This window comes from Cannabis sativa, chromosome 8 (genome assembly GCF_029168945.1).
Source record: "Cannabis sativa cultivar Pink pepper isolate KNU-18-1 chromosome 8, ASM2916894v1, whole genome shotgun sequence".
NCBI classification, from domain to species: Eukaryota; Viridiplantae; Streptophyta; class Magnoliopsida; order Rosales; family Cannabaceae; genus Cannabis; species Cannabis sativa.
The window spans coordinates 38,616,007-38,634,145 of NC_083608.1; the positions used below are offsets into that span (position 1 = coordinate 38,616,007).

General features: G+C 29.9%; 1 long non-coding RNA gene and 1 other non-coding gene across 4 annotated transcripts; one reads left to right on the top strand and one right to left on the bottom strand.

Annotated features, from left to right (window-relative positions):
• The first annotated feature begins 371 nt into the window (after positions 1 to 371).
• On the top strand, positions 372 to 3,274 carry LOC115720121 (uncharacterized). Of its 3 annotated transcripts, none has more exons than XR_009684149.1 (6): positions 372 to 753; positions 923 to 998; positions 1,090 to 1,364; positions 1,966 to 2,206; positions 2,839 to 2,979; positions 3,077 to 3,274. It is a non-coding gene; the product is annotated as an uncharacterized LOC115720121 (long non-coding RNA). The 3 variants fall into 3 exon arrangements; XR_009684150.1 differs by having other exon boundaries at positions 390 to 753; positions 1,122 to 1,364; positions 2,123 to 2,206; XR_009684148.1 differs by having other exon boundaries at positions 393 to 753; positions 2,123 to 2,206.
• Positions 3,275 to 9,285: 6,011 nt separating this feature from the next.
• On the bottom strand, positions 9,286 to 9,392 carry LOC115701620 (small nucleolar RNA R71). Its single transcript, XR_004008613.1, has one exon. It is a non-coding gene; the product is annotated as a small nucleolar RNA R71 (small nucleolar RNA).
• Positions 9,393 to 18,139: the final 8,747 nt, after the last annotated feature.

The following is an 18,139-nucleotide window of genomic DNA, read 5'->3' on the forward strand; positions in this document are numbered from 1 at the left end:
CAGAAACTCTGATTTTTGAGTTTTGCCTGTGGTCGCGACCAACCCTTAAGTTGGTCGCGACCAGGTACGGAAATCAAGATTTTTGACCTAATTCAGATTTTTTCCCAATTGGAGGCACACATTTCATTCCTATATAAGGAACACGACTCAGAAGGCCAAAGAAAGCAAGAACAGGCCTGGAAAGTGAATGAAAGAGGAGAGGAAGCAATCTTGAAGAGCGATATCACCATCTAGTTTCTTTCTTTTACCCTCCACTACTACAAATATATCTTTTATTTTCGGTTTTTTTCTTTAATAAATTAAAATTTCGAAGATAAAACTATTTTAAGACCAATATGATCGCTTTTAAATTTTTGCCAAATAAAATTTTAGTTATATTTTCGGTGTTTATAGATAACCGAAGTTAAAAGTATTTAATTTTTTATTTAATGCTTGCTCTTTTGTTTAAGAAAAGCTTTGTCTTCGGTAATTAGAAATGACCGAAATCAAAGGCTTCCACGCGGAGAACTTTGTTTTTTGTTATTAGATAATAACCGAAGACTAAAGTCTTCTTATTCCCACAAATAAAGCAAAGGGACCGACCTTTCAATTTACCCCCAAATTGTCGAAACCCTTAACCCCACGATCCTCAAACCCTCAACTTCTCAAACTCTTCGCTTACAGCTACCCCGACGACAAGGACGAGGACGAGGACGGCGGTGGACTGACTGAAGCTCTCTGCTCCGACTAACCTCCTCAATGGATTTTCTTCTGGTAATGCCCGACTTTCACTCCTCACTTCTTTTTATTTGATTGAACGAGTCCAACAACTTCCTCCCAGTCGCTGTGTTGGATTTCTGTTCGTTTCGATCCCCCTTAGATCTAATCAATTAAAACACTAAAAATATTTTGGTATGTAATAGTTTTATCATATATGAATTAGGTATTGACTTGTTTTCGTTTAAAGATCTTCTTCCATTAGTCTCTTCTTCACATCACCTACAAATAATGTTAAAAAAGTAAGCATTTCTTTCTTAGACAGTATTTATATATTTATCATTGTATTTTGTATTTAATGTATTTATTTGCTTTGTTGGATTGTGTGGATAGTTGTCATTGGTTCATTGGGTGCATTTGTACAGTTTGGTGGGTTTTGTGGTTCCTGTACAATGCTATGCCAGCTTCATTTCCCCAGTACATGACAGAGGCCATAACCGGTCCTTTGCCGGACCTGCCTGGTATTAAATTGAAGAAGGAAGGAGTCCCTGTGGTGTTTGTGCCGGGGATTCTGACTGGTGGGCTTGAATTGTGGGAGGGTCATCATTGTGCAGATGGGCTTTTTCAGAAATGTCTTTGGGTGGAACTTTTGGAGAAGTCTATAAGAGGTAAATTTTAATTGTCCACAATTTCTTTTGATCAATTTATGGAATTTATTATTTTTGCTTTATACTGTAATTTCTTTTTCGAGGCTTTCAGATTTTATGCTTTTGTTTCTATTAGTAGATTGGTTAAAATGATGGTAAAATCGATTTCATTTGCTAATCTATAGTACAGTAATCTAATTTCATTTGTATAGACTATTGAAAGAGACTTGTTTAGTGTAAAATTTTCTTTTGTTTGATGTTCAAAACTGTACTCCTTATTGTTTTTTTTGTTTTTGGTTTTAAAATATATCTCTTACTAAAGAATTGGTAGGAAATTTTAGAATATACTGTATTTCATGGCCTAATCTCTGATGTTGGTATGTGGGTTGCAAACTTCAATTATGTACATTTTTATAATTATACATTACTCATCACTATACTTGTATATTGAAATTTAGAACTCAACAGTTTTCATTTTTATAATTATACATTACTCATCACTATACTTGTATATTGAAATTTGGAACTCAACAGTTTTCATTTTTATAATTATAGTCATCACTATACTTGAAAATTCTCTATGTATAATAGGGAAATATCTAAAGTGCTTGAATAATTTCAGCTTTAGTGTCACTAATAGGATGAAACAACGTTATTCTGGTTTTCTCATGGAGAAGAAAGGACTTTGAGATTATCTTCAGTTACAAGAATTATACCTGGACAAAGAACTGTGAATTAATAAAAATTTGATCCAAATTTGTAATGTTGTCATTTTAAAGATCTGTAAGGATAAAGCTCAAGCAGAATTAGACGTTCCTACAGGAGCAAAGTGCATTAGAGGTTCTAAGAGTGATACTTCTAAAGTAAGTCCTTATGTTAAATTTGTTCATTCATTCATTATTGACAGTTGCGTTTCGATATGTGTAACTGTTTGTTATTTAGTATAATACGCTATGAATTAATACTTATTGTACATAATGCTAGGGATTGATCATTGAATTTTTTGTTTGTTCTGCCTGCAAATTACATATATTGCTTGTATGCTAAAGTACTAATGTAAGTTTCATTACTGTAAAAAATAAATCGACTTTTATTATATGTTTTTGTGTAGTTTTGATTATTCTAATGTAGTTATTTTATAGAGAAATAAAAAGTTAGACGAAAATATTTACGGTCTGAATTTTTTTGAATATTTTGGGTATTTTAGGTTATAATTTGTTAATTTGTACTATGGATTGCTAGTCCTTGTGATTAGTAGTTGTGATTATTTCTGTATAGTTTAAGGCTTTGTTGGTGAGTTACATCCAGTTAAGAATAATGATAATGGCAAGTATGTGGTGTACACACATTAACATATGTATTCACACCTCTAATAAAAGTTTTCAGGATCATATCATTACTCAGTTCAAGTCACTTATGACTTTAGTTTGTTTTGGGAATGTAGCATTAATAGTTTTATTTATGTTGTGTGATATGGCATATAAAATGCTCATAGGTTCCAACACGTTTCTTGGAGAGTTTCTAAAAGTAACCCCTATACCATATCCAAAACAAGTATTGAGATATGAATGTGGTTTTTATGTACATTAATGACATTGTGAAAGCTGGAAGATTTGAGATGATTCTAAAAGAAAAGGTAATTTATATATTCCTTTAATTATGTAAATATCTGTAACTAATATATTAACTTATAATTAAGTAATATATAACTAATTTATATTTTAATTTTACAGTTTGGAGGAAAGTCAAACTACGATGAGGACACAAATTTGCTACAACACCAACATCAATGGTTATCAAAATTGAAACTTATTATGTAATTTTATTTGTAAGGATAACAAATATACCTTAATTTTGTTATTTTATAATTAAATTGTATTTTTGTAAAGTTTAACTTTTTATAATATAATTAAATTCATGTTTATTTCAAATTTAATCTTTGTTATTTTCCTTATTCATAATTATTTCAAAAAAAAAAAAATTGATATATATTAATTAAAATAAAAAGTAATATTCAATTTTAATTAAATAAAAAAAAAATCAGTAAGACTTATGACTTCGGTCATTAATTAAAAAGTGAAGTCTATTATTCTACCTTTAACTTCGGTTATTATGTAAAAACCGAAGTCATAAGCTACTTACATCTTCGGTTTTTACATAATAACCGAAGTTGTAAGTCCCTCTTACGACTTCGGTTTTTAAAAACATACGACATCGCCTCAAATAACTTCGGTTACAACTATGCATAAAGACCGAAGTTAAACTGAGATAAAAACCGAAGTTAAATGTCTTTTTTCTAGTAGTGCTCTGTCTATCTTTTATGTCTAGTTTTGTTTCAGAATTAATCATGGATGTTTTTATTATTGTTACGAGCTAAATTTTCCATTTAGGGAGGATGATGAATGTTGTTTACAGTTTTGCCTAGTTAATAAATAATTGTCATTCCTCCATCTTGATTTGTAAAATTATCTATATTTGTGTTTAATTCTATGTGTAAGCTTGATCACCTTCTACATGTTCTATGATCTCAATTCAAAATCTGAAAAGTGAGAATTGAGAATGCTAAAATTGGATAATCGAGGTTCTATGTGAAACGAGAGTAATTGCATGACTTATGTGACACTTAAATTATTACTTAATGCTGATTACATGTCCGTTTAATTAAGAGATTAATTATTAGAGAACATGTGGTTTAGAACCTAAAAGATCTGAAAAGAATTAGGTTAATTTATAATCTGTCATTCACATCAAGAAAAGGATAGCAATTAGGCATTAACAATTGGGTAGCAGGATTCTCCTCCTTATTTTCTCATCTTGATTAATATTCACTTGTTTCTTTAAGTTTCGTGGGTTACTTTTATTCTTTTTAAATCTTAAAAAATATTGATTTGCCAAATAGAATCATAAGTATAATTTAGTAGTAATTAATCTACTTTCCTGTGGTTCGACCTCACTTGCGTGAATTTACTACTTGATTGCGTGCACTTACGTATTGCTTAACAATTTTTCGTAACAATAGTACCATTACATTAATTACTATTTTTTTTTTCTTTTTTTCGTAATTTCAAATAACGAAAAAGATTAATCGTTTTAATATATATATATATATATATATATATATAAATAAATAATTGGAAATTCTACCATTCACTCAAATGAAATTACCATCTCCACTTTCCCATCTTATTATTCCAATTGATACGATAGAATTAATGCATCCCAGAAAATAAATGTAATATTGGACTAACAAGAACTTTCACATGAATGGGAATAGGATAAGAATCATATATAAATGACGACAGTATATATTAATATATTGCATATAAATATATAAATATAGGATAAGAATCATATATATTGCATACGACAAAGTTAGTTATACAATATGATAGAAACAAACATGACGGCAGTATATATAAATTACAGGAGATTTATTTATATATATTTATACAAATATATAATATAGGTCAACTGTGTTATCCGCATTACGTGTGAAATATATTAGAAGTATATTCAAAGCAAAAAAATGTAAAAGAAATGGATTAGATGACGCAAAGATGAGTATGATATATTAATTATTACGTAATAGATATATAGGTTGGCGAAATATATATCTTAATTATCTAATAATTATTATTGTCTTATACTAACGTTGCATTTCAACAACACCAGCGCCCAACCTAATTTGGTCTCTTTTGACATCTCTGCTTACTCATTAATTTGTATATTTCATGCATTTTTGAAGGCTTGCATGTCAGTTTCTTAAAATTACAAGTTATCCATCGTTTAATCGAGAGGGACACATGATCTCCTCTCTCTACTATTCTTTTTCACCCTTAAAAATAATTAATTTTATGATTCTTATAACTATTGTTCATAAGGATTAATTGATACAATTTTTTTTTGGTAAATTAACTGAAACTTGTATTTATTCAAAAATATAATTTGAAAGTACTAATCAATTAATTACAATTTAAATTCCCCACCCAATCGCTATAACTTTTACTAATCTTTTTTGTATTCACAAAAAGCATTATGATAAACATCTTTCTTTATATCCCCACAATTGAGGAAACCATTGGTACATTTAGGTTCCAAAACGCTTCATTTCCAACCTTTCAAATATAACAATAATTGCACATATATATATATAAAAATATTTAGAGGAGTTTCAATAGTTACATTAAATATATAACTATCATGGTGGTATTTTTTTTAGCTATTAGATTATTGGTTTTGATTAGTTTGAAAATTAAATAAAAATAAATAATAATTAACTTATAACTTAATAATCACCTAATAATTTATTTTCTTATAAAACTTTAATGAATTTTAATAAAGATTAATTATATTTAAAAAATTAAATTAATTATAATTATTAATTAATTTATCATAATTTATTATTAAATAAGGATCTTTTAACAATTTTTTTACCCTTAAATTATTAAAATTTTTATAGCAAAATTATTTATAAATTAAAATTATACACATATAATTTCATAATTAAAATTTTATTATACTTATAACTTTAATTTTAAATTATTACACTTAATTATGTAATTTTTTTTATTTAAATATTTAAAAAGTAAAAAGTGAAATATATTGAATGTTAAAAAAAAAAAGGCTAAACTCTTCCATCTTTTTTTATTTTTTATTTTGATACGGAGCCATTTACTCAAAAAACCAAACCAGAGTCGAAAAACAAAGTCAAGCTCCCTTAGAAAACGAAGCAACCTCAAACTTGAATAGAAAAACTCATACTTAGTTCTTCTAGTTATAAAAAAATAATTTAATATCATTTAAAAATAATTAATTATTTAAAAATGTATTATATAAGAAGAGAATTCTAATTTGTGTAAAAAGAAGTCTAATTTTTGTAAAAAAAAAAGTTTCATTGTAAATATTATAGTTAAATTGCTTAACTGTTAAAATAATATTATAGTAGAGATTTATATAAAAAATTATTTATAATTATTAATTGCTAAAAGATGTCTTGTTAAATATTCAATTAATTATTTTAAGAACATAATTAATTATAATTAATTGATTCTAAAAAATAAAGTTTTACCTATTGGTAACCTGCTATTATAGGTAAAAAAAAAAATGTAACCATGATGGTTACAATAAAAATATAACCATTGAGTAGTCACCCATATAAATATTTATATTTATAAGCTTCTTCTGAATCGTGGTTAACTATACTTTGCCTTATACAATAAAAAGATCTATTTGTTACAAATTTTTATATAAATATATCACATAATAATATTTCTATACATTTTCTTTTCCATTTTTATTTCCCAACTAATTAGGGAATCACTCTATATACTATTTTTTTAATATATTTTTTTATTTTTTATTTTTATGGTTTGAATTGCTCTGGTGATTACTATGTGGATTTGAATTGCAATTTAAGTTGCTCCGTTAGTTGCTATGTAAATTTGTATAAAAATACTAAAAAATTGCTTTAAAATGTAAAAATGAGAAAACTTTATTTATTTATTTTTTAATATTTTGTCTCTCAATTTTAACTCAATTACCAAAAGTAATTAAGGAGCCTCGCGACATCATAATTTGATACGCCATCTAATGTACATAAATGATACCATTATCTTTTGTAAGGATAATACGAAGGAGGTAAGTGTAGTTCAGAGGTGTCTTGAAACATACTCTAATTAAGTGGTTAGGACAACAACTCAATTCAAACAAGTCCATCCTTTATGTTTTCCAAGATTATCGGTCAATGGGCATAAAGTAAGATTGTGGAATTGTTGAATTACAGAGATTTCTCAGAAGGACATGTTCTTTAGGTAATCCTTTGCTCTCTCCTCGAGTTAATGACTTCCAATTTGTGAAAAGATTTTATCCTTTCTCACCTAGAGGGTTGGAAAAGTAATTGTTATCTCAAGTGTGTAGAATAGTTGTTAGGTTACTTTTAGCCTAAATTTCGGGTCAATGTTTAGAGTCGTTTTCAGTCTTTGCTATTACTTTTAAGACGAAATATACTTGTTTTTTCTTTATTTTCAGGTTCGTGTGATTTTGATATGTCAAATGCATCATGATTCAAAAGGAGTGAGGCATGACGAATGAGAAAAATCAACAAAGGGAAATATTGCATCTTGTCGCGACGATGATGACTTATGACTGCGGTGAGATCGAGGTAAAATGGCATGAATTCCAACTTGTTAAGTCGTCGCGGCGAGGGGACTTAGGGCCAACGAGCCCTTCATCACCACGAAGAGGATTGAATTATGGCTGCGGCTAGTTCATTAACAGAATGCCCCAATTCTATTTTGTTAAGTCGCTGCAGCGAGGCCATTGGTGGCCACGACGACAACGTCCGTACAGACTCGAGAGACAATTTTGTATTTTTGATATTTTGAGTTGTAAATTGGTTCAATTTAGGGAGATTTCAAATTTTGAAGGTCGTTCATTCAGAAATAGAACCCTAGAAGCAAAAAGGAAGACGACTAGAGCGAGTGTGGCGACCCAGATCAATTTCCCCACCAATTTCTTTCTTCACCTTTTTATTTTTCTTATATTAATTTCTATTTTTAGTTTAATTGTGGATTTGAACATATAGATTATGAATTGATTTTCTAATTTAGGAATATGATGAATATGTTAACTGATTTTATTCCATGAGTCAATACTAATTGTTATTTCATCTTACTCGATTGTGAATTTATTCATATTTATGCTTAATATACATGTTTAAGATTGATCACCTTAGACATGATTTATGATCTCAATACAAAATCTAAAAAGTGAGTATTGAGAATGCTCAAATTTAATAAACTTAAGTTTTGATGTAAAATGAGAGTATTTGTATAGACTTTGTCACTAATAGATTATTTTTTTGATGTAAATTGATGTTAGTCTATTTTAGAGATGCAATAGATTTCATATAGTTTATGACCTTAATGATCTGAGAAGAATTTTGGTTAATTTATATTCTGTCATCATATAAAGAAAGAAGATAGTAATTAGCATTAACAATTGGGTAATTGATACAACATGATTCACATCCCTAAATTCTCATCTAGTGTTAAACAATTTTGATTGCTTTATTTTTATACTCTTGTCATTCCTTAATTTCTTTTGAGATTTATTTTCAACCAAAGAAAATAATAGATCTAATTTCGTGGTACTCAATTTTTCAATTTCTTGTGGTTCGACCTCACATGCGTGAGTATATACTTACAATTGATACATACACTTGCATAGAGAAGAAAATACACAATAAGTTTTTGGCAACGTTACTGGGGAATTGATTGAAAAAAAATTGATATTGCATTAATTAGATTAAATTGTACTTTGGTTTCTTTTTATACTTCTTGCTGACCTATTTTTCTTAAATTTTTCTCATCTTATTTCAGGTACTTCTGGTTTATGTGGCGTCAATGACCAAGAGCAAGAGTTCTTCTTGATCCTGAGATTGAAAAGACTTGTAGAAGAAACAAGAGGGTAGAAAGAAAGGTTGTAGGGGTTGAACAAGAAGTGGATATGGCTAATAACGACAATAATGGAGGTGCCATAGAAGACTAGGCTAATGGTTGTAATCCACCTGACTGTAGCCTGAGGGACTATTTGTTCCTAAATTTAATGGGGGCTCAATCTTGTATAAGACCACCTGCCATTGAAGCTAACTACTTTGAGATCAAGCTAACCATACTGCAAATGGTTCAATTCGCAGTATAGTTTGGGGGACCGCCATTAGAAGATCCTAACATGCATCTTGCTAACTTCAAGGAGCTATGCTAAACATTCAAGATGAATGGGCTTAGCGATGATGCAATTCGTTTGAGGTTGTTCACATTCTCACTGAGGGATCGAGCAAAGAGTTAGTTTGTGTCTTTGCCACCTAAATCCATCAACACGTACTTGGGAGGAATTGGCCCTGAAATTTCTCTCCAAGTTCTTTCCTCCAGCCAAATTTGGTAGATTGAGATCGGAGATCAATTACTTCATCCAGCAAGATAATGAGTCCCTTTATGAAGCCTGGAAGAGATTCAAAGACCTGATCCGAAAGTGTCCTCATCACGAGATTGAGAAGTGGATGCAAGTTCACACTTTCTACAATGAGTTGACTAGTACTAATAGTACACTCATTCATGCCGCTTCTAGTGGAGCCTTTAAGAACAAAAGTGCTAATGAGGCTTATAAGCCATTAGATGAGATGACCATGAATAACTAACAATGGCCAAGTGAGAGAAGCCAATCAAAGAAAGTAGATGGTTTACACGAAGTTGATGCCATTGCAAAGCTAACATCCCAAGTAGAAGCCCTAACTAAGATGATGACAGCAGAAGTAAAACAGGCCCAGGTAATCTTTGAGTTATATGGTGGGCCTCACTCTTATAATAGTTGTCCAGTTGATGTGAATAGTTTTCCAATGGAGAAATCTCAAGATATTAGATACCAAAAGGTTGGTGACTATCCTTCTATTGATGGAGTTCTTTGTTATATTCAAGTGCAGCCATCTGGCTAGCCTCAACAAGGTTTCTTTCAGCAGAGAAATAGGCCACCACAACAAAGAAATCCTCAATAGCCTGCTCAGCAACCAAGTACTAGTGGAGAGTCAAACGTTCAAGCAGATATATTGTTCCAATTCATGATGGAGACTAGATCCTCCATTAAAACCTTGGAGAATCAAGTGAGACAATTGGCTAGCTGAACTCAAGGTAATTTTCCTAGTACTGCATAAGCGAATCCAAAAGAAAAATGCAAGGCAATTACATTTAAGAGTGGGAAGAACTATGCTGGGTCGAGTCAATAGAAGTCAGTTGAAAAACAGGGTTAAGATCAATATGCACAAGCATCAGTAGAAGAGGAAAAGAAGACTACTGAAGGTCTATCTCCTCCAATTAGCATTGAGCATCAGGTCAAGATCCCTCATCCTCAAAGGCTCTACACAAGCAACATGGGGTAACTTAAGATGTCCTTGTCAAGGTGGACAAGTTTATTTTTCCAACTGACTTTATAGTGCTTGACATGGAGAAAGATAGTAATGTTCCCATTATCCTTGGGAGAACCTTTTTGGTGTCAGGCCAAGTTTTAATTGATATGCAAAAAGGTGAGTTAAAGCTAAGAGTACAAGGAGATGAAATTGTGTTCAATGTACTCAAGGCTATAACTTATCCTGAAACAAGTGACAACTATTTTTCGGTTGATGTGGTGGACAAGTTGGTGGAAACTAGGAAGCCTATTGAAGACCCTCTCAATTTGACTTTAGTGCGACACTATGTGGTTGACCAAGATGGAAAGGAGGCGATATAATATGCTTTGTGGCTTGATTCTTATGGGCCATTGAACAGAAAGTAATTTGAAGAGCTCAGAGTGATTCCAACAAAGTCAGTGCCATATTGAGAAGCCACCTGAATTGGAGTTAAAAGTCCTTCCTAATAACTGATATGAGTTTTTAGGTGAGAACAAGATACTCTCGGTTATTGTGTCAGCTTCCCTTTCTAATGTGGAGATAGAAAAGTTGTTGAGGGTATTGAGGAAGCACATGAGAGCCATTGGGTGGACATTGGCCGACATACAAGGGATCAACCCCTCAACTATAATGCATCGAATATTAATGGAGAAAGGAGTCAAACCAACCATTGATGCACAAAGAAGACTAAATATGCCCATGAAAGAAGTAGTGAGAAAGGAGGTGGTCAAATGGTTAGATGTTGGAGTGGCTTATCCAATTTCAAATAGCAAGTGGGTGAGTCCAGTCCAAGTGGTACCAAAGAAAGGAGAAATGACGGTAGTCAAGAATGAGAAGAATGAATTAATTCTATAAGAACTGTTACTGGGTGGAGAATTTGCATTGATTATCGGAAACTCAACAAGGCAACAAGGAAGGATCACTTCCCCTTACCATTCATTGATCAAATGTTGGATAAATTGGTGGGTTAAGAGTATTACTCTTTCCTAGATGGCTACTTTGTGTATTACCAAATAGCTATTATTTCACCTTAGGATTAAGAGAAGACAACGTTTACTTGCCCATATCGCACTTTTTCTTTTCGAAGAATGCCATTTGAGTTGTGTAACGTGTTGGAAATTATTTTATCAGGATCTTAGATCTACTCACAAGTATGTTTATTAACATCCTAAATATGAATTTTCTAAAACGATGAAATAAACACATATAAAGTTTAGGAAACCTTACATTGGGTGCAGCGGAATATAATGACTCCTTCCGTTCAGATATCTAGCCCTTGATTCCTTTCTGTAGCAGAGCATTATCAATATCTGAACCTGGATCTCTTTCTCTGAATCTTTGATGCTGAAACTCCTTTGCTGATGATCTTTCTTCACGATCTTCCTCACTATGATTGAGGTATCACTTGATGTGTGTGGGCACTACTCATACACTAAAGATTTCGAAATCATCAAGGAAGAAGAGAGAGAGTGGTCAGCTAAAGATAGGGAGAGAGAAGGCTCAGGTTTTTCTCTGAAGGTAAAATAGAAAATTTTAGTGTAAATTTCCTGAAGCCTTCACTATCTATTTATAGCATTCCACTAGGGTTAGGTTTGAATTATTTGGCATTAAAATAATGAAAAAATCAGTTTAAATTTCCTACAAAAGTGGCTGGCCCTACACTTAGTGGATTGGGCCTTGCTTTTTGCAACTTTGCAATTTTAACACCTTTTGTATCTGATTTTCTCAAAAATGTCAATTTCCTAATTCAACCATTTAAATGCCAATTCTAACTATTTAATAACTATAAATAATTATTAAATAATATTGTCATTTATCATATTTATTAATTGAACCATACAAAGTATCATAATTAACAAATATGCCCCTATAAACTCTTTCTTTACAATTTCGTCCTTACTTAGTGAAAATTTCACAAATAGACATAGTCTAATTTGTGAATTATAATTGATTAATCAAAACCAATTACATGAGTCTTACAAGCAATATTATCTCAACTAGTGGGGGGACCATGGGTCTATATAACCGAGCTTCCAATAAGTAGATCAAGAATTTAGCACTAAAATTCACTAACTTATTAATTCTTCGTTGAATCCACGCATAGAACTTAGAATTGCACTCTCAGTATATAGAATGCTCTATATGTTCCACCATATAGACACATCATTAGTTATCCATTGTTATAATCCTAATTTGATCACTGATCCTCTATATGAATGATCTACACTGTAAAGGGATTAGATTACCGTTACACCCTACAATGTATTTATTCCTTAAAACACTTGACCCCGTATAAATGATATTTCAGCTTATGTGAAATGAGTACTCCACCATTTATGTTCGTTTGGTCAAGCTCGAAGGAGATCATCCTTTGCTTACTATTCGCCAGATAGAAGCTATAGATTCCATGTTTATGATAGCGCTCCCACTCAATTGCACTACCGTGTTCCCAAAATGTACGTATCACCCTGACCTAAAAGTAGGCTTAACTAACAAATCAAAGAACACGAATAGCCTCTCGAGATTGAGCCTAATCATATCAGGATTAAGATCATATGATCTAGGATCAACTAGGCGATATTGACTTGAATAGATATTACGGTAAGTTTAATAAATCTAAGTCAAAGTTCAATATCGGTCCCTTCCGATGCATACTCCATGCATCCAACCTGAGCTTTACTTTAACCAATGTTCTGGAAAGAACATAGTATTTCTCCAAATACAAGTAAACTCTTGTTGTAGATTATCATATCAGTAAAACCCTGTGTCTGATAAATCTAGGAAACATTATTCACATAGTCATGTTTACTTTCCAATGTGTTGACGGCATAATAAACAGGATCAAGTATGTGAAAAGGGTTTCAGATGAATTTATACATTATGTACATATAATCATGAAATAAATCATGTGAACCATGCAACATTAAATGTTGTTTCTGATCTATATTAATAAGTAAATCTGATTATATTGAAATGAGTTTTATTTAGGGCATAAAACCCAAAAAACTCCCACTTGCACTAATATAAAACAAAAAGTGTGTTTCAAATAATCTCAACACCTTGATATGCAAATCAAGTATAGTAGTAGTAAACTCCTCGTAATAGGATCTGAAAGGTTGAATTAAAAAATAACCTTTTCTCCACCATTACTCTTCCTTTAATCACAAAATCATTGATAATGTGAAATTCCTCTCTATATGTCTACTCTCTTTGGGATACTGGATTCTATATCTTTGGCAACTACTTTTGGTTAATCAGGAAATTAACACTAGTAGTTTAAGGCAATTTGGAATGATGCCAAAAATGTATAGAACTTTCCTTAGACTGAATAAGTACCTTTCCTGCAACCTTAACATTCAGTCCCTCTCTGGTAGACCTAGAGACTTCAGATAGGTTTTTACACTTCTCCAAAATCACTATTCCACCCCCAGAGTAATCACCATCTTATCAGGAAGATTTACTAGCATAAAGGCAAATTTCGAAATCTGATATGGTGTAGTCTAAGAGTTTTAAACACACCCTTATAGACTAACATATAGTTCCTCTTCTTAATCTTAAGATTTACTTGATTGTCTTCCAATGTTCTTCTCCTAGATTAATCTGATACCTACTCATTACTCCCACTCAACAGCAGGTGTCTGGTCTAAGGCATACAAAAGCATATCTAAGACCTCTCACTGTTGATATAAGAAATTCTTTCATGGCTTTATCTTTTCTGGAATAGTTAAGACTTTTCCTTAGATAAATAAAATCTATACCTAAGAAGTTGTGAAGCTTCTATAGATTGCCATTAGAAGAAAATGCTTCAGCATCTTACTAAAGTAAGTTGCTTGCATTAGAGTAAGTAATTACCAGGTATACCACAAGCCATAGATTTAGATAAACTCAAACCTATAATACTAGGAACAGGAAGTTTGTTAAGTCCATTGAATAGACTTATAAACGAAATTTCCTTTTATGTCCTTGTAATAGAAAACTTTAGGTTATTCCATGTGAATGGATTAAACCATAGTTCTATTGGCTTTCTTCTTAGTTTCTTATCTTGACAATCCATTACTTGTTTAAACTCACAATGGATTTAAATCACTAGTGTCTCCCAAGTCATAAGAAAGCGAGTTCCTAGAAACTCTCCCACTACGACAAGGTACCGTGAATTATGTCGAAGAAAACTAAATGGTATTGACCTCTTTGGTTGTGACAAGACAACAGAGGCAGTGGGATCATCATATGTCATATAAGATGATAGAACACTTTTGGAATCAAGAATTAAATATCTCCTTTATTTGCTACTTGTTTTCAGACTTAGTCATTTTCTTAGAAAAGTAGTATTTGTTTGAACAAACACTTTCTTATCTATTGACAATGGTATGGTCCACCCCTAATCACTTAGAATAGCTAACAAACCATGGTTAATAGTTCTAGCTTTTCTTAAGATTTTGATTAGGTCATCCATGAATCTAGTAATGATTTACATTAAGTATACAACCATTACATCATTCTGAAATTGTATTACCATAGAAGGATTTAGGCAACGACTAGTAACTAATCATCAATATGCAACTTGAAATTTCTGGGGAGGTAAGTTTGGATATAATTCAAAAATCAATTTAATGATCTTTGAACTGCATATCTACTAACTATTTCTCCACCCCTATCAGTTCGCAAGATCTTTAACCACATACCTTAATGGTGTTTAACCATTGCTAGAAATTGATGAAATTTTTCAAACATTTCAAATTTCTTTGCATAAGGTATAATCTAGAGTTATCGTTTTAAGAATACAACGAAAAACTCATATCCACCCCTGAATGTACATCCATCTGCGAATGAGATGAACTACTTTCAGTGGATATAGGCATATTAACTCTTTGCAGAGATTGATCTTGTCAAAACCACTATGAACAAGATACAAATGCCATAGATTAAAAAAAATGTGGTAGTGTCTTTTGATGACATAGGTTTAGTTACATCAAAGAGTTCTTAGAATAGTGCAAGTGGATCCTGGTCACAGAATACCTAACTCATATTCCATACAGTTTGAATCCATTAATAAAATATGGATATTAAACACTTGAGAAAGTGTAACTGTATTGTATCTGGAATTAGAAATATAAGAAAATTTCTGTTTGGATTCTAAAATTAAAGTCAAAGACTTAAATTCAACCAAATATAATGAGTAATTCTTTCTTGGACCACCACTACTAATACAAACTCTAAGTCAGATTTGCCCATACAAGTAGGAGATTTCTAAGATTGAGGTTTTATATCAATTGGGAATAGAATTTCGGGATTATAATCATATGCGTCATTTAATTTCTCATGAGAAAATATAGAATGACATGAAATGATTTATAGACCATTCATCCAATGATATGTTTTGAAGCTAATTCGAAATGAATAAGCTAAGAGGAATTAGGATAATTTCGTTTAAAATAAGAATCCAACGATGCTTCGATTAGCGAAAGACAAAGTAATCTTATTTATGTAATCTTCTTGTTTCATATTGTAAAAATACTAGTCTAAGGTGTCATCAATTGATGAACAGTTAGATGTTGCATATACAATATTTATCTTTCGAGATCTAACACTATTATGTATGTCTAATGGTGAAAATCCATTAGGGATTTATCTCATTAGAAAAACAAACATGTTAGACCAACAATGAAGATTCGAAATTAAACTACAACTTAATAACAGAAAATAACATGGTTCAATATAAATTCATACACAATTCAGAAATTATAAACATATAGCAAGTAGGAATGACTAGTGAAAATACTAAAACATACAATCCTAAATAATTTCCAAGGTTTTCAACAAACTGATACAGTGTCCCGGTAGGCGAGAGTCAAAGCATCATTTATTGAATAGAGTTGTCAGCTCATCTAAAATAGAAACCATTCTAGCAACCTTTTATTCGATCAAAATAAGAATCCAACGTTGTCCCGGTAGGCGAGAGTCAAGGTTATTCTCATTTTATGAGCTTCCACCATTGTTTCATGTTTTATAAGTTTATCTCTAAGTAGTCACCGTAGGGGAGAGTCTAATAGAGACGAAAACTTACAAAACACTTATCAAATGAAATCTTACGGTGTTAAATGCGTTCAACGAATAACCATCCATAGGGGGACGAAGTCTAGCGTCTCGAGGTTATATTGAAAACATTTAACTTTTGTAAGACCAACAATGGAGATCGAATATCTTAATAATAATCAAGCTCATTATTTATAAAGAGTTGTATTTTCTTTGATTCTCTTTATTTATTCTATTTATTTTTAAATATATATTTATTTAATTAAAATTTCTAATTTAGAATGAAAAATTCTAAATATAAATTTTAATTTAATATTTATAAATTTTACTTAGATGGATATGAAAATAACATGAATTATTTCCATCTTAGTAATAATTTCCAATAAATATTTAGAAAAATATTCAATTTAAGTTGTTACAAAATTAATTTAAATTAATTTACAACTCAAATTTAATTTTCTATAAATATATTGCATTTCGAAAAATTAAAGTATATAAGAATACAATTTTCGAAAAAATGCATATTAAAATAAAAAATAAATTCTGGAAAAATTATTCTAATTTAATGTTGGCCCAAAATTAATTAATAAAATTAATTTACAACAAAAAATATAATTTTCCTATTTAATTAAATATATAAGAAAAATTTCAAATATTTAAGTATGATGATGAAAATCAACTTAAATATTAATTTTCTATTTAATTAAATACACTAGAAAAATACTTCAAGCAAAAATATCATCTATCTAGATTTTCCTTTGACTAATTAATTCAATTTCTAATAATATACTTTAATTCAATTTATTTTAAATTAATCAATAAATGAAAAAATCATTGATTTAAGTTGATCCAAGAATTAATTAAAATAAATAATTAATTTACAACTTAATCTATTTTTCAAATAAAATTCGAAATTCCAGCATTTAAGAAATGCAATTTCGAAATTTGATTAATAAAATAAAGAAAAAAAATATATTTTGAAAATTATATAAATTTAGTTGAAAAATATTTTTTTTTTAACTAAAAATAATTTTCTATTTAATTAAATGTCATGAAAAAGAAATATTTAAGTATGATGATAAAAATCAACTTAGATATTTAATTTTCAAATTAATTAAATGTATTAAATTCAAGAAATAAATAATTAAGTGTAGAGAAGGCTTAATTATTAATCTCTAGTTTAATACTAGGAAAAAATATACTTAAAATAAATTGTACCAAAATTAATTATATAAATAATTAATTTCACAATTTATAGTATTTTCCTATTTAATATTAGAAATAATAAGTAGTCTAGAAATAACTATCTAGAAAATATCTTATTTTACTAAGTATCTTTTCCACAAAATTTGAAAAAAAAATATCTAATTTAAGTTGTATTAGAAAAAATCTAGAACTTAAATATTTTCAAATTTAAATTTAATTAAATATCAAAAATTAAGTTGTAACCACTTAATTTGAAAATATGCCATTTTAAGTTAATATTCGAAAAGATATTAACCTAAAAAATATCTAAAATATTCCATTTTAAGTTAATATTCGAAAAGATATTAACCTAAAAAATATCTAAAATATTCCATTTTAAGTTAATATTCGAAAAGATATTAACTTAAAAAATATCTAAAGAATCTTAATAACCAATACCTAAAATTCCTCAACTTAATTTTAAAATTTGAAATTCAAAAGATATTCAGATTTAAGTTGGTTAGTTGTAGATAACTAAATATCAACTTAAATAGGAATATTTAATGAAAAATTTAAATTAAGCTCCAGAAAGAATCTAGATGGTTATAATTCTATATTTAATTAAATACAAGAAAATACA